The sequence below is a fragment of the Anser anser genome (genome assembly GCF_964211835.1).
Source record: "Anser anser genome assembly, chromosome: 1".
In the NCBI taxonomy this organism is placed as follows: domain Eukaryota; kingdom Metazoa; phylum Chordata; class Aves; order Anseriformes; family Anatidae; genus Anser; species Anser anser.
Window position 1 is genome coordinate 150,508,772 of NC_139720.1, and position 22,633 is coordinate 150,531,404.

Genomic DNA, 22,633 nt, shown 5'->3' on the forward strand with positions numbered 1-22,633 from the left:
GGTAGTGACAGCAAAACCAAACTTAGGCCACTATAGATTCTTTTCAGTTTTTCTTAGATGTGCCTTTTAGGAGTGGAGGAAGAACACTTTATAACTGCAATTCAGAATATACACAGCTAGACACTATCCCAAACTAAAGACTTTTTGAAATCTTACACTTGTCTTCAGTCCTCACCACTGGTGTAAATGGTCGGTCCTTCCAGTTAACCTGTTACTGCAAACTGAGTAAAGGTCATGTAACTTGAGTTCTCTGCAGGTCCTCACATACTTATCACCATCTTTCATGACAGTAATGCTCCTATCACCCAGAGTAAAGTATGCTTAGCCTAACTGTGTAAGAGGAGTTATCAGTGGCCCAGGGAATCTTCTGGAGGAGCTGGATATGACAAAGCTACCATCTCCCTCCAGGTCATTTGCCAGATACAGTAACATTTACTACAGTCTGAACACAAAATTTGAGGCCTTTTTCATCTCTAGAACCTTTGGAATTTACAAGTTGTGCTTTTAGGTTTTTCCTAAAGTCGTGCTTTTAAGTTTTCCTAGGGTAGTGTATACCTTTGTAATATTCAGATGAGGTGATTGTAGAGGGCCTCATCTGCTTGGTCTTCTTGGTCAGGTTGCCTGTAGCAGAACCCTACTATAATGTCCCCTGTCCCCGCCCTCCCTTTAATCCTAACCCATAAACTCTCAGTCAGCTCCCTATCCATCCCCAGGAAGAGCTCCATGCACTCCAGCTGCTCATTGACATAGCGGATGATGCCCTCTCCTTGCCTCCTCTGCCTGTCCTTCCTAAAGAGCCTGTATCCTTCCATTCCAGCACTCCACTCATGGGAGCCATCCCACCACATCTTCATGACCCCAATGAGATTGTAGCCCTGCAACCATACACTCACCTGTACCTTATCTTGCTTATTCCCTATACATATATATATATGTTAGTGTACAGGCATTTAAAAGGGGCACCCCAGCAAGTTGTGTTCCTAGAAAGCGTGTGTATGGGGGGGATTTTTCCACAACAGCACTTTGCAGGCATTTCCTTGCAACCTGCAAGTGCTGGAGTTGACTCTGCTTCATCCCCATTTTGTTGATTTTGTGATCGCTCCTTATCACATCACACTGTGCCCTTTGTTCAGCAACCCTGTCCAACACTCTTTCCCAGAGCTGCTGGGTATCCCCTCCCTTCTTTCCCCTTCCTAGTTAAAAGTCCTCCTTATGAGGTCAGCCATCTTATCAGCAAAAATGTCTTTGCCCACTTAGTGACATGCATCCTGATTCTTCCAAGCAGATGCTGATCCTCAAACACAGTCCCATGTTCGTAAAAACCATAAACCCTTTTGACAACATCAATTCTGTAGTATTGACCTGTACTAAGAGTCCTTCTTTTCACACCCTTTGACCTCACTGGCAGGACTGAGGAGAACACCACCTGGCATAGAGAACACCACTCTACCGAGCATTGGCAAAAATGCACCTGGAGTACTATGTCCAGTTCTGGGCTTCCCAGTACAGGAGAGATCTGGACATACTGGAAAGAGTCCAACAGAGGGTTACCAAGTGGTCAAGGGACAGGAGCAACTCTCCTGTGAGGAAAGGTTGGGAGAGTTGGGACTGCTCAGCCTGGAGGAGAATCAGGGAGATCACATCAATACCTATAAATAACTGAGGGGAGGGTACAAAAAAGATGGAGCCAGGCTCTTTTCAGCAGTGCCCGGTGCCAGGACCAGAGGCCCTGGGCACAAACTGGCACCCAGGAGGCTCCCTCTGAGCACCAGGAGCACTTCTGTGCTGTGCGGGTGAGGAGCCCTGGCACAGGCTGCCCAGAGAGGCTGTGGGGTCTCCTCCTTGGAGGTCTTCAAAAGCCACCTGGAGGTGGGCCTGGGCAGCCTGCGCTGGGTGGCCCTGCTGGGGCAGGGCTTGGGCCTGGTGGCCTCCAGAGGGCCCTTTCCACCTGGGCCAGTCTGTGGTTCTGTGATTCTGTGATTGACTGTGTATCTTCCCCCAAACCAATAACAGGTCTGAGGGTGAACAATGCTTTATGCTGATCAGTTCAAGAGCCATGGCAACAATGTTTGCCTGTTCAGTTCACTGTAACAGTTGATTTTACTAAAAAAAATAAGTATTACTGATTGGAGAGGAAGTATAAGGCAAGAAGCCAGGATGTACTTACTTAACTGTAACCCAGATACGTCTTGTTATGAATAAGGAAAACAGCCTCTTTAATTTTCCTTAAGCCTCCCTCTTCTGTGTTAATTTCGAACCCCTTCATAACAATGACTGTAAAAAACTGGGGCCCATGTGTTCCCTTCTGTCCTAACAGAATGTGAGTTTGAACAATTATTCACATGAATAACTTCAGGTTAAATCTACCAGCCTTACCAGAAATTTCAGGTACAGAAGCAGCAAAGAACCAGCAGAACACTATTCCAAATGGAATTATCCCCCCAGGGCACAGCTTTCTCCTCATTTGATATCTCTTCCATCTTGATAAGGATGATTTCACCTTTGGCTTCTGGCAGCTTCCCTTTCCATTGTTTCTTCCCCTGGTGTCAGTAGATACTTAGAACTGACAGCATTCTTATTTGACTGATTTTTAAGACAGTTTTACAATTTTACTTTCAAAATACAATGGTTTAAATGATGCCGCCTGTGACGGACAGCTTGCAGCTGAATTCCTGGAATGCCCCTGGGAGAGCATGGGTCTGCACCCCATTCCATGGGGCAAGCTCAGAGGAGGGGAGGAAGCCAAATGCTTCTGACCCAGGGATTTTCCTCCACAGAAGCTTCCATGGGCCACTCAGACCTGCCAGCTAGGCTGCTTGGTTGTCCTTATGGTGGTGATGAGACAATGTGTTATGGACATGTTTAATTTATTCTAGCAACACTTGTTTCCTGTTACAAATTTTCAGATTATTTCACCAGCATTATGTAGTAATTAAAACATCATCTTCTGGAAGAAGAGCTGAAAAGATTACATTTTAACTGATAATATCATTTCAGGAATAGGTTCTTTTATTTTTCTCTCTAGAATTAGCTATTCCAAAAAAAAAGTATACTGAGTTATCAATAATTTAATAAGCTATGTACATATTCAGTCTGTGGTTTCATCTTTAATGTTATGGATAGTGTTTCCATTGTTGTTATTCACTACAGTGGCTTTCTATTTCTTTCTTTAAGGCACTGAGGTTCAATTACCTCTTGCATCTCTGGGAATAATGTTTGCACTCCCAGTCCCATAAAACTACACAGCTCTGAGCTGTCCTGGGACAGCTGTAAGCATGTGGCGCTCGACCTCCTGCCAGCTCTCCATCCATATGGCTGCTCCACTCACAGCTGGTGGATGGATGCCTGGTGGTGTGCCAGCCAGACGGGAGTGCTCAGGGAGGAGGATGCTGCACAGACCTAGAGTGGGTAGGGCTGTGCCAGCAGCCTCAGGACCCCGTAAAGGCAATAAAATCCTAAACTCACTGGTGCCAATAGCAAAACTCCTGATGTGCTTGTTAGTGGAAGGACTTAACCCAAAGCCCTTCTCCTGATGTAAGTGCTGAGGTAGCTCCCATACAGGAGTTTTGAAGGCTTCTGTGTGGAGGTCTGTGCTATATCATGTGACCTATGCTATTCAGAAATTATTAGAGTCTGTGGATTTTATTTTTTTTTCAGGTACGAGGTCACTCCCACACCTCTTTTTTCACCATCTGTTCTCTCTGTATGATTATATGCATGACAAACCATGTCCCATTGTTTTGTGACTACACCTTGCTTGATAATGAAGATTATAGGTTCTCCTCCAATGCCTGGCAACCTGGCTTTTGTTTTTAAGCCTCCTGTAATGGTGCAAAGACACTTACATAAATTTTATCTTTTTTTCTATGTGCCAGTGTTTATTTAGCTCCTTTATTATTTTTAAACAGCCTTCCCCCTCTGATCTTATCTTTATCTCCATTTTACATGTTTTATGATCTTTAGAGAGTTACTTTTGTATTCCGCAATCTATCTGTAACTGCTATAGTGTTTTTTTTCCTTGGGTATTACCCAAGGATAAGAAAATGCAACTACCTTTGGATCTCCAAGAGATGCCTTAACAGGACCTCAGCACTCCTTAGTACCTCTTTCCTCCCACAACTGGTTTACACACATAAAAATTAGTTTTGCAAACCAGTAATCTGATTTCATTTTGGTTAAGTGAAAATCTACGCTTGCTATACAGGTGTTCTCTTTTAAACAGCAGCCCAAACAGCTTATGGTTATATTTGTGTTCCCTTTCTACCACTTTCCTTGCTAACGTGGGGACCTTAATATTTTCTGTCTTTGCCATTCCTTTTATATTGTTCTATGCAAAGAAATGACAGAGAAAACTACCTGGAGGTCTGAAATATCTGTGTTTGGTAATATCAACATAACTTTTTGATTTCTGCCTTTCTTTCTGCCATTGGTATCAAATATATTGCAAGAGCACAGACATCTGCTCTGTCTACATATGGAGACATTAAATGAGATCCATGACCTGCATAGCATAGGACAACTCACAGAAGTACCGATCTAAAGGTCTATGTCTTTCTCACATTGCAGGCCCCAGAGTTATCAGGGTGATCACTCTGAGGAGACAGATCTCCATAAATTGGTGCAAAACGTTCCCCTCTATGAATAATTTCATGCTTCATCATTCTTTTATACACACATTTTACCACTTGACATATATTAAAAATTATTAAATAACAGACAAAACTACTCTGATGTATCTTTCAACATATAGAAAGGGTAATTTTCCCCTGTGCATTCACTGACAACACATGGAAAAGAAGAACGTTTTCAGTAAGCTCAAGTTTACCTTAGTACGACAAATATGTTTATGTGTTTAACTGTAAAACGAACCATGCCCAAAACCCGCATGTGTAGCTGCAGATTAGGTTGTTGGGTACCCTAGCATATTTTAGTGCACAAATGATTTTTTGTATAAATGAGATGGAGACCCACCTGTTGTTACTAGTGTTGTTACTAGTGTTACTAGGCCTGATTCACTTAGGCCACTTAATCAGAGACTGGCTCTGAGCACTATGGCATCATATATTTCCTCCCTTCTGTACTCATGTGTCCATTAAATGAGCATGGAGGAAAAAGAATGAGAATAAATTTCACAAAAAGGAATATTTAGCACTTTATATAACCATAATGTGGAGAAGAAAAGCCCTTAAAATCAAAGTTCCCATTGACTCCAGCAAAGCCAAGATTTCAACTCTGTTCAGGTTTGATTTTGATCATTAATGATATGTCTTATGGCTGCCCCTCCACCTGTTTTCTAGATGTTTGGCACTGTTCTTTCCTACTGAAGTAAGTGATGGTTATGAATGAACAGTAAATAGCTTTCTGTGATCTAGGCCATTAGAACAGAACAAGAATTTGGGATCAGCAAGACCGAAAACAGCTGTCAAGACTGTCAGACCATGTAGGAATAGATACCAAAAGTGTGAAGATTCGGTAGATTAAGTGATGTGTTTGACAACAAAGGAAGAGATACCAAACAGTCATACAGACGATTTTTTTTAAGTTTCTTTGGCCCAAACATGAGTGTCTAATTGACTCAAATGTCTTAGACTTGGTTGAAGATACTCAATGCCTATATCAAGAGCTCAGTACTTTCCCACCCTGGTTAATTTGCAATAGTATCATAACCATCGTGTGTCATCAGATGATGCAATAGTATTAGTTTATAATAAAGGTAACAAATTAACTGAGACAGTAAATGAGCAGTACAAAAAGTGTTTCAAGACCTGGACTTCAAGCTTTCTGAAAGTCTCCTAGATCTTCTACGTTGACATATACTTTAGACACCATAATATAGATAAGACATATTCCAAAACTGGATCTATTCCATGTATTTAAATAGAAGCAGACAAGGCAAAACTTCACATAAATAAACTGACATGACTGTCAGCATGTCATGTGACTGAAAGCATGACATGTGACTGAAAGCATGAGATTTATAAGCACTTGTTCACTAAAGAAAATAAAGAATAAGAAATACTCATATCCAAGGATAGCTCTGGAAAATAATTTGATAGAAAAAAAGGCCAGTGTTGTGTTTTGCTTCATGTAGGAGATCAAAGCCTCATGAATGCTGGTGGTTTGATGGGGTGCTTTCTGTAATTGGTATGCCATTACAGAATGTTAGAGATATTTACATTAACTAGAAGTATGTAGAAAAGAAACAGGTACTGAAAGGAGGAGGATGAGATAGGTTGTTCTACTGAAGAAAGGCCTAACCTCCTATTCTGTACTCATGAAAGAGCTCTTACAAATTTACGATCACAGAATAAATGCATGAATATATATCATAACACATTCAACTGCCTGTTTACAGGTGACCATAACCCAGGCAAATAGGCTGTTGTCCAGAATTGAATTGAAAGTGCAAAAAATGATTTTTTTCAACTGTATAAATAGCTGAAAAACACAGTGGGAAAAATATTTTTGTAATAAAGCAAATTTCAGCATTGCAGTGCATTCCGCAAATCAGAAGTGCATAAAAGCATTAGGACATATACACTTTTAGAGAAACATCTACAAAAACCAATGTACAAACAGCTGTTTGTAGGGGTCCGGAGTATATAAAGAGGGTTTCTCTTCAATAAAACCTATAACTAGCTCTAGTAACAGCTGAGAGCTTCATCTCAGTGTATATTTCTGAGTCAACAATAAAATCAAATCTAAGGCTTTACAGGGTTAAAGATCTGCACTCCTGCTTTGGTTTCTTCATGAATCACTAACCAATATAAGAAAGTATGGCTCCCTGAGAATTTCTCCTTTCAGAATTACTTTGATGTATACAGCCAACTTAGTAGTTCATACAGCAGGTTTGATCTAGGTGCAAATCACATAACTTTAGCCTTCTTAAGCATGTAATCCTGGTTAGGCACTTTCTGTAGTCAGTAGTGAGAGCCAAGGGCCTCCAAACTGTTTCATTCCATCTGGTATGCGTGACTCTAGTCTCACTGTTTGGAGAAGACTATTTCATACAGTCAATTACAGAGATTCTCTGGATTACAAATTTAGATTAGAGATTACATTGATAGTTGTCTATGCATGAGTGCTGCCTAAAGTGCAAGATATGAGTGAGGTGTTTCTGAGGACCTGCCATTCTCAGCAGATGATTCAGAACAATCTCTTAGGATAAAGGGACATTGAGCTACAGTCTACCTCCACCTTTACAGGTGACTCTCAGGCTGCTTTGGCTTTGGCAGAAAAGATGGGCCCAAAGAAGGAAAGGGACTTAGTTTTCTTGGATATTGTATTGAAGCTTTGATTTCTGTTTCTCCTCTGAACAAAGTCAAGAGATGGAATACATTTTCCAAAGAGTTATTCAATACACTAATAGCAGCAGCAAGCACTCCTGCAATTTAAAAAGGACAGGGGAGCTTGAACAATTTGCATTTAGAAATTTAATTAATCAAAGTGCTGCAGGGAAAGAGCGTATTCTAATGGTGTGTTTGAAGTTCTGGCATTAGCCACAGGAAGTTGACTTTAGCCCTAAGAACTGAATATTATTCCAGCATACACAGAGCTGTTAGTTTTGATTTGTAATCACAAATGATAACTGAATTAAAGCATAAAAAAAAATCGGGGGATGGGGAATCTAATTTTTAATTGTCTAATTTTAATTGTATAATTGTACTAAAAAAAAGAAAAACACCAACCCTACTTGTATACCAATAGCTTTTCCCACCTGACCTAAGACATCCCTTACACTCTCCAGAATATTTGGAAGCATCCCCCACAGTGGGGAGGAACATTACACTCAATTTGGAGAAAAAGTCGGCTGCCAGATTAATTTATCTTTAAGGAAACATGAGGAAATCAGTTATTCTTCAATGTCCTTGTTAAGAGCAAACTGAGTAGGAGAAAGATGCTGGGTAGTTTTACTCAGTTGCACAGGTGAGCTCCACCTCAACCACTCTCTCACTCCCCCTCCTCAAAGGGAAAGGGGGAGAAAATATGACAAAAAGGGTTCAAGGATTGAGATAAGGACAGGAAGATCACTCAACTATTATCATCATGGGCAAAACAGACTCAGCATAGGGATATTAATATAATTTACTGCCTATCACTAGCAGACTAGAGCAGTGAGAAACTCAAAAGAAACTAAAAGCACCTTTCCCCCCATCCTCCCTCTTCTACCTCCTACCCCCCAGCAGCACGGGGAATAGGGGCTGCAGTCAGTCCATGACGCTTTGTCCCCACCACTCCTTCATGGTCACTCTCTGCCGCTGCTCCACATGGGGTCCCTCCCACGGGATGCCGTCCTTCCAGAACTGAGCCAGTGGGGGGTTCCCACAAGCAGCAGCTCTTCCAGAACTGCTCCCACACGGCTCCGTACCACGGGGTCCATCCCCCAGGAGCAAACTGCTCCAGCACGGGTCCCCCACGGGTGGGCGGCAGCTCCCCCCAGACCCCCTGCTCCTGCGTGGGCTCCTCTCCACGGGCTGCAGCTCCGGCCCGGGGCCTGCTCCTGCGGGGGCTCTCCATGGGCCGCAGCCTCCTCCAGGCCACATCCACCTGCTCCACCGGGGGCTCCTCCACGGGCTGCAGCGTGGAGATCTGCTCCACGTGGGACCCATGGGTGCAGGGGGACAGCCTGCTCCACCAGGGGCCTCTCCACAGGCTGCTGGAGAACTGCTGCTGCGTGCCTGGAGCACCTCCTGCCCTCCTTTTGCACTGACCAGGGGGTCTGCAAGGCTGGTTCTCTCACATTTTCTCAACTCTCTTGCCCAGCTGCTGTTGCACAGCAGTTTTGTTTTCCCCCTTTCTTAAATCTTCTCTCCCAGAGGCCTAAACAGCATCGCTCATTGGCTCAGCTAAGGCTAGCGGCAAGTCCCTTTGGAGCCAGCTGAAACTGGCCCTTACCTAACATGGGGCAGCTGCTGGATTCTTCCCACAGAGGCCTCCCCTGAATCCCCCCACCACCAAAACCTTGCCACGTAAACCCAATACAGATGCAGATCATGAGACAAGAGTCCTCTTTCCAAGTTTGGGACCACAGAATACACCCTGTATATAACCCACACAACCAAGGGCTGGCGGAGTTGCTATGTGTATGTAGTGTCGCTGCACAGTAGTAGTGTTCCCTGCTAAAGACCTGATGTGACAGCAGCTGGCAGGTGTTGAAGGATGCTATTCCCTGATCCCACCTATGCAGCTGCTGGTGTTCCAGCATCAGAGAGATGTTTGATGAGACTTAACTAATGCAATTTTAGATATCCATACATAAACTTGTTACCTCCATGTCTCTTCATATCCAATGTAGAAAATTAGGTGTAGTTCTAGAGAACAGCATTTTACACAGGTACTTTAGGAAAAAGTCAGTTGTGCCCTTGGGAAAAAAAAAAAAAAAAAAAACACTTTCTTTCTATTGACTTTCATATGGACTTTTTCATGAAATTAATGCCACTCAGTTTGTCTGTATGTATTTTCAATCACAGAAGCATCTGCAACTTGATTCTGATTATCTGAAATTCAGAAAATGACGTTATTTTTCAGGTTCTTCAATGCGGGTCATCCAAATGGCCATTCTTTGGCAACTATTTCACTTCCCAGCACTGCTAATAGCGCTATTGTTAAATTAAGGACAGCTGTTTCCCTTTTTTCTTCATTGACCTTCTGGCAATTACCTTTTTCTCTTTATTACACCTCGTTTTAATGTCAATGGCTTTATGCCAGAGCTCAATCATTTGGATGCTAGAATGACTTCACAGCAGAATAAGAAAGAGGAAAATGTCTCTTTAATATATTTAGATGGAAATTTTAGTAGATAATTAACTTCAAAACACATTTATATAAGTGAGATTTACTGAGTCCATACACCAAACCAAACAAAATTATTCCATTCATTACTTGGACTATGTTTTTATTTTCTGTGTTCTCTTGAATTTGCCATTGATTCTCATGAGAGAATGTTTCGACTTTTATTTCCAAGCCAGGCCGACAGAGAAAAGGCATTCAATGTGAGGGACACTTGAGTTCCTAAGGACTCTCCACGTACACCCATGTCTGTAGGAAATACTTTGCTTTTCTTGGTGATGCAGAGCTTAACACATAAACTGTCTTTAGGAGTGGAGTAATGGAGGAAGTAGAAATGGAGGCTAAGAATGGCCTGATTTCAAATAAGATTCCTTTCTCTGTGCTGGATATCAAGCATCCCAGATTAGACACTTATGGTTGCTTGGAGGAATCAAAAACTTTTTACTTTCGTAAGGACTTCATAAAAGTATAAAGAAAAGAGCCTTATCATTTATTTTCATGCCTTTACTCCAAATGAACATTAAAAAAAAAATTAGCAAGCACAGAATACCCCGTGATGAATCTAACTTCCTTGAACACTTTTTTTTTTTTTCTTGCAGTTGTTGGACATGGATGGGCTAAGGGGACTTTTTATACATTTCTACATGGAGTTTGCCTGAAATAAAACACACAAACAGAAGTGTATAAAGACATCAAATATATATATATATATATATATATATATATATATATAAAACCTTTCCCCGGGGTAATAGTATATTACATTGTCTGTAGTACTGCTTCTTCACCTTCTCTTCATTGGAGTATTAAATTAATTCTAGACGTATTCCAATATACACCATGACAATAACTTGTACAGTTGTTTTCTGTCATTGAAGTCTCTTTAATATCCAGCAGGAGGTCTGTGGAAGAAAGGACCGGTGAATATTGACCATGAAATCTGCTTTAGGATTTGAGAGGTATCTTTTTTATGACACATCTATCTCAAGTCCTGTCCACAAACATTTGCTTGGGCTTGAGTTGTGTTTCTTTCTGCCTCCTGAGTGAAAGCCAGACTTAGTGAAACTGGCAGCAGCAACATTTTACAGGTAAAGACAAAGGCATTGCAGAGACAATGTCTTGAGGACATGAAGAAGGCCTCTTGGACTCGTTAAAAGTTCAGTTCTATTTATCATTTATACAACAGTTACCATTGCTGGCCTTCAGAAAGAAATAGGCTGTCCTTAATTTACAATGCAATGACAAAAAAATTTTGGTGAGATTTTTGGGGTCTTGGTTCAGCAAATGATGCCAGTGCTGACACAGAACCATGTTGATGTTTCCTCTTTTTACTAAACTCTAATAATTATATTCATGAAAATGACTTCTGTATAGAAAACCAAACATGAGATTATATATCTGTTCTTCCACAATGTGCTTCCACCTAGGCCTCACCTAAGAGACTGTTATTTCATTTGAAAATAAGACAGAATCATACAAATAAGAAGGATGAGACCCAGTGTCAGTATGTGGAGTTTTCATAAAATGGAGGTTTCATAAGTTCCAGGTGGAGAGATGATGCCAAAAATTCCATGCAAAAATCAATTAGTATTTATCACTATGAAATCAGGACTTGCAGATTGCAGTAGGGAAAGACATTAATCAAGTTCCTTGTAAATTTGCCAGTCATAGAAGGAACTGCTTTGATTTTCAGGCAAACCTGCCATTTCACACCAGCTATTCCTTATAAAAACATATGTACACACCTCACTGAGATCCATAAATTCTGTCATCCAATACAATACTGCAACAAATTGAGATATGTATCTTTCCTTTAAATTTTTTTACATTTTATTAAAATGCACAGAAAGCTACACAGGAGATGTTCAAGACTTCTGTAACAAAATATATTGCTGGAGAGATAACATATAATTAGGGTGTGAGTTGGTTTTTTTTCTGTTTTGTTGTTCATTTGTTTGTTTGTTTTTTAAGTGAGAGCAATTGAGCTGGGATAGTAAAATCAAAATCTTCTGTAACCACTTAGAATTGCTTTTTACCATAGCACATGTACATTTCACTGTAAGTTTAAAAAAAAAAAAAAAAACATGAACTGTTCAAACCCTTGCTGTGCAACTAGCAAGTTTATTTTCTCATACGAAGAAACAGTTAAACATCTTAAAATATACATCCTAATGCAGTAAAGCACACACTTAAAGCACTGCCCTTTTACATGAACACTGAACAAAGTAGCCTTTGAACATTAAGAATCAAATAAGGAAGCAGGAATGAGTTGCCAACTATGTAACTTGTATCGTATAACCTCAATGAAATCAGCAGAAAGAAAAAGGAAAGAAAAAAGATACTACTAGGTATGCAAGGTAGAACTTTGCTGTCTGTGATACCAGCAGGCTTAAATGATGAGAGTTTACTTTTTTTCATGTTGCACACACATGTGGGTGTAGCTTGTTATCGATGATAATTAATAGAACTCGTTGCTTTGCGGTAAATAGCAGCCAAACGCAGCAGCAGCAATGACGAGGAGGAGGAGAGATGCTCACAGCCTTGCTGTGCCTCAGGACCCTGTAAGACAGGCAGCTGGGCTGCAGAGCTCAACATCTTCCCTACCCACCCTCCTTTGTCCCTGTACAATGCCACCTCTGGTAGCTGCCAGGCCCGCACGACCCATTGCACAGCAAGGGTTAGCTGCAAAGAGCTGTCCAGAGAATTCCCAAACCTTTGATTTAGAGTGATCAATTGCATGATTAGGCTGTATGTGTTGAAAATGGTGGTTATGTAACGGGGGCACTCTGATCTCAGTTACCAAAGAAACTCTGCTGGGGAGTTAAAACTCGCATGGGACATCAATATGCATTTATACAAAATACCTCTGGGCATCTTCACAACCAACAGACTATGAGTTAATAGAGGCTTTTCTCTCAGGTTAGTGGAAGGAAACACGCTTGCATTATGCCCATGTCAGAAAGTGAATCTTAGTGGTTTGCTTTCAGCTAATGCATTTAGCCACACTAAGGTATGAACTTAATCACTGAGCTATTTGGGAGATACCAAGCACAGACATTAAATAGGATTATGCAACAGCCATCTGTTCTTGCTAATTAAAATGTGGAAAACAGCCAGTATCAAATTATTTCGTTTGGACAATTCATGTCTGTCTTAAGTAGTTCAGCATGTACTGCAGTGGTTTCACTGTTTGGTAAGACTTTTAAGATTTCACAATGACCTGTGTCATTCTTCTATACAGACTTTAAGTACAGCCAATGTTATTTTGCTAATGCACAAAATAAACTTAAAACTTTTTTTATTATTGAATTAGTATTTTTAATAAATAATTGGCATTTTGTTTATTCATTTTGGAAAATATATTCTTAAGCCTGTGCTCCATAAATGATGGTTACCAGTAGCTTCAGCTACCAATTTCATCTATATTTTCACTAAATTGTGGGAAATCAGTGTTTTTGTAAAACTCTTCTTTAGTTAATAAAACATATATATTTGAAATATATTTTTATTTTTACTCATGTAAGTCCTACAGGTTTTGCCTTCTGCCAGTCACTTATTCTAATAAAATATGTTTTTGTGAGACTGATTAGTAGAAATAAGTTGTACCTATGTAAAACTTAGCATGTGTGCAGCAGGCAAGATCCAGTCCAGAAAAACATTGATTCAAACCTGGAGCCTCTTTCTTGTGTCCTGCTCCCCCATCTTGCCACAGGGAGGGAGCTGTACTCTAGATGAATCTCTCAGGCAGTTTGTGTCCTGCAACCTTTCTTCCCAAGGGCCCCAGCATGCACCCGTACCCCAACAGCATGGCCAAAAGTGGATGACCAAAAATGCATCCCTTGCATGCACGCACTGCACGCAGCCCCTGCCAAATGCAAAGCATATGTGGGAATGCTTGTGCAATACACTTATATACAACACGGTGCCAGGTACACCTTCTTTTATATTTTTTTGCTGAACATTCCCACCCCCCCACCCCGTATGCATTCTCATAGGGTGCACATGCTCAGCGGTACACCCAGCAGCCATAATTCTGGAAGGTTTAGATCAGGGCACCCATTGGCATACGTGGCGCAGTAATTTTCTGGTGCATCTATTGAAAAGCTGAGTATGTTCCATCTTTCCAAGCCCTGTCAGGTGAATGAAACCCCAAAAGAAACCACATATGACCACAGGTAGGAGTATGAGTGACCTCAGTGGACAGTGCAGATCTGGCAGATCTTTCTTATCACAGTCATTTTTTTGGGCCCTGACTTCCTTGTTCCTCTGAAGAAAACATCCTCTGAAATTAGTTTTCTCAGACGTTCGAACCCGTGTCCACCTCAGCATTCAACCAAGATAAATTCATTAAACACATCGCTGAAATGATCAGCAGAAGCACAGGTTAAAAAAAAAAAAAAAGTGATAATTATATTGACACCATTATGATTTAGAGTCAACACCTCCCACAAATGAAGAGAACAACTCCTGTCCCTGCTGGACTGGTATCTGCCCTGCCATCCACAGGTGGTTTCGCATTCTCTCTGTTTGGAGCCCAAGTATTAAAAACTTTTTAAAATGAAATCCTGTATTTCACTGCCACAGTTCTGTTGCAGAGTCAATTAGTGACAAAACTGCAGATCCTGCAAAGGAGTTGAAGGAAGCTGGAGTTCTTCAAACTTAGGATTTAGAAGAAAAGATGGTTGAATAACCCTTCTAACAAAACAAGCTGGGTTTTAAGCAACATAGTTTCAGTAGAGAGCCTTAAAATCAATGAGCAGAAAGCTTTAATAACTTCCCCAACCACTGTTTTCCTCCTTGCTTGAAAATGACTCATTAAAAGGACACATCAAATTGCTCTCCATGTCTGTGAAAGCGAGCACGAACACAATTGGGGAATTTGCTAAACTGTTACGTTGAATGCGATAAGTAACAAGAGGGCTAGGAAGCTGCTGCATTAACATGTGGGAGACGTTAAGAGAAAAACACAAATGTCGATGTAAGAATGGGGAGGAAATTTGAATTTACAATTATGCTCTAGATTTTTTAAACAAATGTTACAGTTTGTAAAACAGAAAGAAGCCTAGTTTGGTAGTACATGCTCCCAATTTTCAATATAATTTTAATGTAAGCATAAGGAATATCTGGTTTCATACTTTATGTTTGTTTAGGTTTCTTTGGAGTATTTTTCCCCTCCATCCTACAGAGACTACTCATGATGCACTCGTCTATCTCTGCTGTTGTGGGAAACATAACTACATTTTCAAGCCCATGTGTAGATACAAGATGAGAATTTATATTCATTAATTATAGACTGTTAAATATAGAAAGTTCATAGCAAAGAAGTCTATGTTAAAAAGAATGACATATTAATCATATTAACCACAGAAGATAACTTCTACACAATTCTTCTGCAGGCATACCCCAAAAGTGATAAAAATGAGCTGTGAAAAGAAAAAAAGAAAATCTTCTCTCTCAAAATCAAATTCAAATAAATTTATTTATTTATTTATTTTGGATGGAACAAACATGTCCTGGAATGCCATTACTTGACATCCCAATTCTATCAAAAAATGCATATAAAACTGCATGCAAGTGCTTCTTCATCCTTTTCTATATATATATGTATATATACTGCCATCTAAATCATCCAGTTATAGGTGAGGCTTAAGTTTTATTTTCTCAAGCCCAAAATATGCTTCCCCTCCAAACATGTAGAACTGATACAAAATACAACATCATTTCTTTCAAAAGCCTCAAAACATTCATATTGCTCCTCAAACTGAAAAGATGAGCATTTCTTGGATTCTTCCCCCCAGACTTCAGAAGGAGACTTCTGGAGTCCTCTTTGCCACTTACCCTCCCGGGGACCTTTGGTTCAGACTTTTGATCATGGAAATGTGGACAAGCTCCCAAGGGCCTGAAGAAAACTAGAATAAATATAAGGTCACACAAGGGTCTGCCTTCTTGAGAGCATTGAGATAGTGTATTTATGGACATTATTTGACTTCCATTAGAAGGGTGTAAACCCTGTGAAAATCATTGCAGCTATTCCTTATTAATATGCCTACATGAAAATTCCATTTAAATCAATGTTTTAGCAGAAAAGGTTATTCTGATAATTAAGGAGAGTTGAACAGTTAGCCTATCATCTCATTTTATCTATAAGGAATCCAGGTGCAAGGGTTTGCATGCTATTCTGTTTCAGAAAGAAATCTAGCAATGCTGTGATTTTATATATATATATATGTATATTGTTAGAAGCAAATATTTCATTAATTTGACATATCAGTGATAGCATTTCTCATGACTCAGAGGGAGGCATGCAGAGTGCATGTCAGAACGCGTCCTGAATGTGTTCAGCTAGTTCAGCTCAAAGGAAACAATGGAGCTTATAGACATGGTAGGCTACCATTCAAATTGGCAAGGTTCCCATTGCAAATACTCCTTCCTTTGAATATCTCTTGCCATCCAAGTCCTAGAAGATGCATATAATTTAACCATTCTCATTAATGAAATACAAATGAAGAGCAATGACTCCAAAGTAATTTCAGGGGAAATATGGGTCATATCCCATGTTACACTGAGAAAGTTTCCCCAGAGAAGGCAGTGGGAGAAGAGGTCCCGATCCAGAGCCTGTTGGTGGAAATATGACCACAGAAAGCTTTGGATCTAGCCCAAAGGGTGCACAGTGCTTCTCCAGGGGTGTTCAGCTACTAGCAGGATAAAGCCTTGGCTGAGTGTATATGAAACTAGTGGGCTTTATGTGGTTTTCAACATTTAAGAGTACTCCAGAAGAGCTTGACAAGTCAAGCTTTGTCTGATTAAAGAGTATGGGATGGGACCCTAATTTACTGAAAATAAAATGTGTATTGTTATATATTGCTACTATATGTTTTCTACAGTTTGTATATGAGAAAGTATGATTAAAAGTCGATGAGAGACTGTTTATAAATTTTGATTGCTTCATAATTTTAACTCTGAGCAACATTTTTATCATAATTATAGGCTTTCTTAAAGCATTTATGCAGATTGTTTTATTCAAAAGGGGTTTATTCCATATAAACTCCACTCTTTTATCTCTCCATAAAATCAGAGTGTGAATTCCCAGCAACCACAACTCCACAAGACAGTCATCACATTACTAGCAGAGATGTTTTCAAGCTAGGCAACATTCCTCAGATATTCTGAACATTATTTCCCACTTTCATGGTTAGTGTAGTGGTGGTAAATAGTATTCAGAAACCTTAACACGTTTGTTACCTCTCTACTTCTCATTAAAAGTATTGGTGCACTTATACTTGTAATTCCTCTGTGATGCTCCTGGGTGTTCCTGGAACAACCCAGAGTAGCCAAGGTTCAGTGAAGGTTCGAGGAGATTAAGTCAGATGTCTCAAATCTTCATCTCAAGGGGGCTTAAATCCAATGATTTAGGTACAGCTTCCATTAACTTCAGTGAAAATTTTGTTTCTAAATATCCTGAATCCCTACAAATATTGGATTCTAAAGGACTTACCCAAGGACCTCAGGCTGTTTCTTAGCCATTGGTGACACGCAGTTGCCTCCACTATTTCAATGCACATGTACTGCTTTTGTGAGCTGCAGCAGGGAATGAATCTGTGGCTCCTAGTTCAGATTGTCTCGTGTCTGAGTTGACTACAAGGAGAGGGATCAGGACCAAACTGTCCTCTGTCCTTCTTCCAGCTTCCTCACAAAGGAAATGAAATGTCCATCTCGGTAAAAGGACCAGAATTTCTGCAGTGGGGAAAATCAGGGTATCAGGACACTTGGGTGAAGTTTGAGGCAACAAATTAACAACACAGCTGGACCTAAGGTAACAGAAAGGCAATTTCACCCACTTGAATCAGCAGCAGTCCTGATGATAGAGCTGAGGTGGTCAGCAAAAGTTAATCATCTTCGCTGGAAGAGGAGCTGAAAGGTTCAAATAGTTTCATAGCAGTTGCTGCCTTAGCAAGACTTCATTATGGTCTTCTCAGCCTGATGACCTGAGAAAGCACTTCTCCAGCACTGAAACATTAGTTGCATTAGAAACTAACATAAGAGTTAATAGAACAAAATACATACACTCTATTTGCATTTATAGCTAGGGCATCAAATGGACAGTATACTATCACCTCCTCTGAGAAACACAAATAAATAATGTTAAATGCATATAAAACATGGGCAAACATTTTTGCCATCACAGTAAAAAGCAAACCTTTTGGTACATGTGCTTGAATGCCCAGAAAGAATCTGACTTCTTAAAGCTGTAAAATGTTCTAGTGGTCTCGTAGGTGACAGCGATGACAAAGCATCCAAACACTTCATTCCTCAACCAGGAGTGATAGTTTTTCCTCTCTGATAAGACACAAAGCCTGATGCTAGACTAAGCTCCATTTTACAGCACTAGCTTCAAATTTAATGATTTCCTCAAAGGACTGGATCACATTGCAGTGGCATGCCTTATCCCCGCCCCATATTTTCTACTCACAAGCCACTTGAAAAATTGATCAGCACCTTGGTCATGCAAGGTATATTTTGCACCTGAACAGTGTGGTTCAGACTTGAGAACGTATTCAATGCAGGGGCAAATCTGAGATGCAAGGAAAAAACAAACCACTAAGAAAACAATTCAATGGCTATCTGCTGCTCTAAAATGAAATGAGAGAAACAACACAAATAGTGAATACTGAGCTCTGTAAAGCAATATAATTAGATTTCACCTGTTGATTTTTACAAGCTGTGGCCTTCATGTTACAAATCTCATACCTTCACTCTGATTTCCAGTGTAGCTCAGGCATAAGTCCACTGAAGTCACAGGAATTGAGCTAAGGAAGACACAATTTTAACCATCTTTGTATTTCAATTCAACAGCACAAGCCCAATTTAATCTTTAAATGGTAAAATCTTAATCATCTTTATTTCAATTTCCCATGGTATTTTAGAGTCATTTTCCAGAACTATCATTTGAATTTGTGCCATAGTCTTTTCCCCCTGAAGAAATACTAATGTTAGTGTTCAAAGCACAGAAATAAATACAAGTTGAGTGCCTGGATTTCTGATGACACTGCAGTTAGAAACAGCGCAGATCCACGTCTCAGAGCAATTTTAGGATGGCCAGGTAGTCACCGGACTTAATTTCAAGACTTAATAAAACCGGTGCAGTTGAGAAAATCTATTTATCTAAGGTCAATTGTATTTTGACTTCTGAGCTTCAGAACTGTGTCGCGGCAGCTGTGTCTGCGTTGGAAAGCAATGAAGGGCTCGTACAAGTACACTGGTAAAAAAGCAGTAACAGTAGAGCTAACAGAATGCCCATTTTTAGGTGGCAACGGGAGTTTTTCATTATCTATCAAGGAGCAGCTTCGGTAAATATTTTGTTCGAGATTTGTCGGTCAGTTTGTTGCTGGAAAATCAGGGTCGCGGTTTTACCAGAGCCTTTCTTTTCGGGCAGATGGGCTGGATAATAGCTGCGGGCATTTTCCTGCGGGAGGGAATGGAATAAAGGACCGTCCCCGGCTGCACCCCGGACCCGGGGAAGAGCCGCAGAGCCACTCGGTGCGCTTTCGCAAGCTGCTCGGCAGAGTTGCGGCTGCAGCCGACTTCTAAAAACTCGGAGGAGGCTGTGCCAGGAGAAAACAAGCCTTGCCCTGTCACGATTTCTCCCGATGCCAGGCACGCAGCTGCGGTGGCATGGGAGCCGGCGTGACCCGAGCATCCCCCGCTACCTTCTCCCCGCAGCCTGATTTCGTACCCGGTGGGAAAAAAAAGAAAAATACGGGGCTGCTGCCCCGGCTGGGGGCGGCCCCGAGCCCCCTCCCGCAGCCGGCCGGGGGTCGTGGGCATCCCCCCTCCCCCTGCTCCTGGGGGGCTCAGCCAGCGGCCCGGGCACTCGCTGCGCATCCACCAACGTGGGGTCCGAAGGGGCTCTGCAGAGCTGCAAAAAGGGGAACGCTGCAATCAGACAGAGGAGCCTGCGGGATTTATTCCTGTCGTTGTTATTTTGGAGGGTGGGGGGAAGAATTCGGGGCAAATGGGACTCGAAGACGGCGGACAGCTGTAACTGTGCCATCAATAGTCGCCCCGTGTGCATTCCTCCACTCGTTTAGCATCAGCGAGGACCGTGCAGATCTTGCAACTGAGTGCTCGGCAAGGAAATCAGCTGAGCGCGTCTAAACTACGGTTAATTAATAATAGGAGCAATTCTAAATACGCTTGTTTCATTTAATCCCCTCATGTCGACTTGTTTAGGAAGCAACACGTTTAGCTTCCGAAACGATAATGTGGGTGCAGACTTATCCTGGGGAATTTGTTACCATCCATACGATACGAGTTGTGTGATGAATTACCATCTTTTCTCTTCTTGCTTCGTTCTAGCCATCTGAGGCAACGAACAATTTTTGGTATATTTATGACACTTTCAAATGTTCAAAGGACATTTGTCAGGGGGGTTCCTGGAAGCACAGGGGAAAACCACATCTCGCCGAAGAGACAAATCTTGGAAACGTGAGCTCCTGAAAGAAAAGCGGCTGTCGAAGCGTGACTTCGGATGGGACTAACTGCGGTGAGCGCTATTTGTCCCGCTGCCGCTCCTAATGTCCCCTGACACCGCCTGCACCGGCTCCGGCCACCTTCTCGCAGGGTGCCCCGTTCGCCCTAAGGGCGCAGGCTGGTGCCGCTGCCTCCTCGTTGTGTTCGTGGTCTTTCCCTTCCCTGCCGCCTTCTCCCAAAGCAAGCCCCTCGAGTACGCTGTAAAAAAGTGGTCCCTGAGAACTTGGACCCTGCCTAGCCATTCCTTCCTTCCTTCCTTCCTTCCTTCCTTCCTTCCTTCCTTCCTTCCTTCCTTCCTTCCTTCCTTCCTTCCTTCCTTCCTTCCTTCCTTCCTTCCTTCCTTCCTTCCTTCCTTCCCCCTTTCCCCCCTTCCTTCCCCCCTTCCTTCCTTCCCCCCTTCTCTCCCTTCCTTCTTTCTCTCCCTTCCTTCTTTCTCTCCCTTCTTTCTCTCCCTTCGTGCCTCCTTCCTGCCTTTCTTCTTTCCTTTCTTCAAGCACTTCATGTTGGGAAGACCGACGGCGTGTGGAGGAAATGAGGAGCCCTGTTTTTTTTTTTCAGTATATACGGCAATCAGCCCCTTTCAGTGAGCCATCATATCTGTCCTTAATTTCGACTTTCCCAAGCAGTGCTCTCATATTCCACTGTTTGAAATGAAGGAAGATTTAGCATAATTTGGAGGTCAGATTTCTAAATAAGCCTACTTTAAATAACAAGCCCACACGGGAGATTGTCAGCATCTCTATTTGGTATACAGTTTACACACTGGCACCGCTTTTTAAAACCCTATATGTGGGTTAAAACTCAATTTTACAACCCCCATTTATATGAGATGTAGGTTTGACATCTGTTTGCCAGAGTGTTTTGCACTTAGCCTAACACCCACTATTAAATGACAAAATTGTGGCAGGCTGTCAAAGCCAGCTGACTGACAGCTGCTCTACTTTACAAAAAAGCCCCATTCAAATATTTGCAGGGTTTGAAGCTTTCTGTAACGCCGTCGCCATTCTCCCCGTTATTTAGCATGTAAAATATAAGTCAAAGTTTTAAAGCTGCTTTCCAAAATGTTGCCATTTTTCCATATAAAAAGGGAGAGCGGTGGCTGCTGGCGGGGATCCAGCGCCGAACGCATTGGATGGGTATTGCGCTGGGTCCCCGCGTTCCTCCTATCTGCACAAACCCGATAAAACTGTCATTTAGCAGCGTTTCTTAATATTGCAGCTAATTAGTGCCGGCGTGTTATTGAAGTGAGAGCAAAAATCCACTTAAAAGAGGGGGGGAGGTGGTTTTAAAAAAGGAAAGGGGGGGGGGAGGGGGGAAGAAAGTGTTTCCGCACACGCACACGGGCGCGCCCTGGCAGCGCAAGGGGCGAGCAGGGAGGGACACAGAGGTGCCCCTGCGCCCCCCCGGGGACCCACGGGGCTCTCGCCCCCTCCGGGCAGCTGGGGACAGCGGGGAAGGGGCGGGCGAGCGCCGTGCCTTGGCCAAGGGGTGGCTTCGAAGCCCCCCGCGATGAGGGTGTGAGGCTCGATGCCAGGTCGCCAGCCCCCGCCCGTCCGCTCCCCACTGCCCCCCCCTCAGCCTCCAGCCGAGGGTAGGGGTCTGCAAACGGCGGCGGCGGCTGAAATTCCAAAGAAAAGTACTTTTTTTGCGGGCTCCCTAATGGCTGGGTGCACCAGCCTTGAGCAAGGCAAACCAGCCGGCGAGGCAACCTTCCCGCGGTCCAGTCTTCGCAGCAGGTGCTACGGTTTGTTTGAACCCGGGGGGCTTTCTGGAGCCTTTGCGAGACAAGCAGGGCTCTAGCTGTCAAGCGTTTATTATTATTACTATCAATATTTCTTTTTTATTTTTTTTTACGAGGATTAGCTCCAGCCCGCGATGAAAGGGAGCTCCAGCGGCGGTAGGGCGGCTGTCCCCAGCGGCTGCTCGGAGCTCTCTGGCCCCGGTGCTCCTGGTCCCCCTGCAGGGGGAAAGCAGCCACAGCCCTCCCGGCGGCCGCCCCGGGCCCCGGTGGGGTCAGGGCCATCCCCTGCGGGCCCCCGCCCCCCCGCCCGCCCCCTCCCCGGTTCCTCCGGCGCGCACATGCGAGCGCGCACCCTGACACGTCCAGCGCGGCAAAGAAAACGGGTTCCCCTGGGCTTTACCTGGAAATCTTTAGCTGATTTGTGTCCGTTTTAATAACCTCTATCGAGTGCCTTTCCTAGAGCGCTCGTCATGGTGACAGAAAGGGGGGGGGGGGGGGGGGGCTGGAAAAGAATAGGGGGAGGACAGGGCAGGGGGGGACCGGCGGCGCTCTGCAAGGACGCACTCCTTGGGA

General features: G+C 42.6%; 1 protein-coding gene and 1 long non-coding RNA gene across 4 annotated transcripts in view; one reads left to right on the forward strand and one right to left on the reverse strand.

Moving 5' to 3' along the window:
* LOC310880131 (uncharacterized protein) overlaps window positions 1-22,633 on the forward strand; it is a 408,118-nt gene that overhangs the window by 355,903 nt on the left and 29,582 nt on the right. The gene's annotated exons all lie outside the window — the stretch shown is intronic.
* On the reverse strand, window positions 13,784-22,360 carry LOC310900895. Its single transcript, XR_014585446.1, has 3 exons — window positions 18,538-22,360; window positions 17,628-17,796; window positions 13,784-17,523 (listed from the first exon to the last, which is right to left on the reverse strand). It is a non-coding gene; the product is annotated as an uncharacterized lncRNA (long non-coding RNA).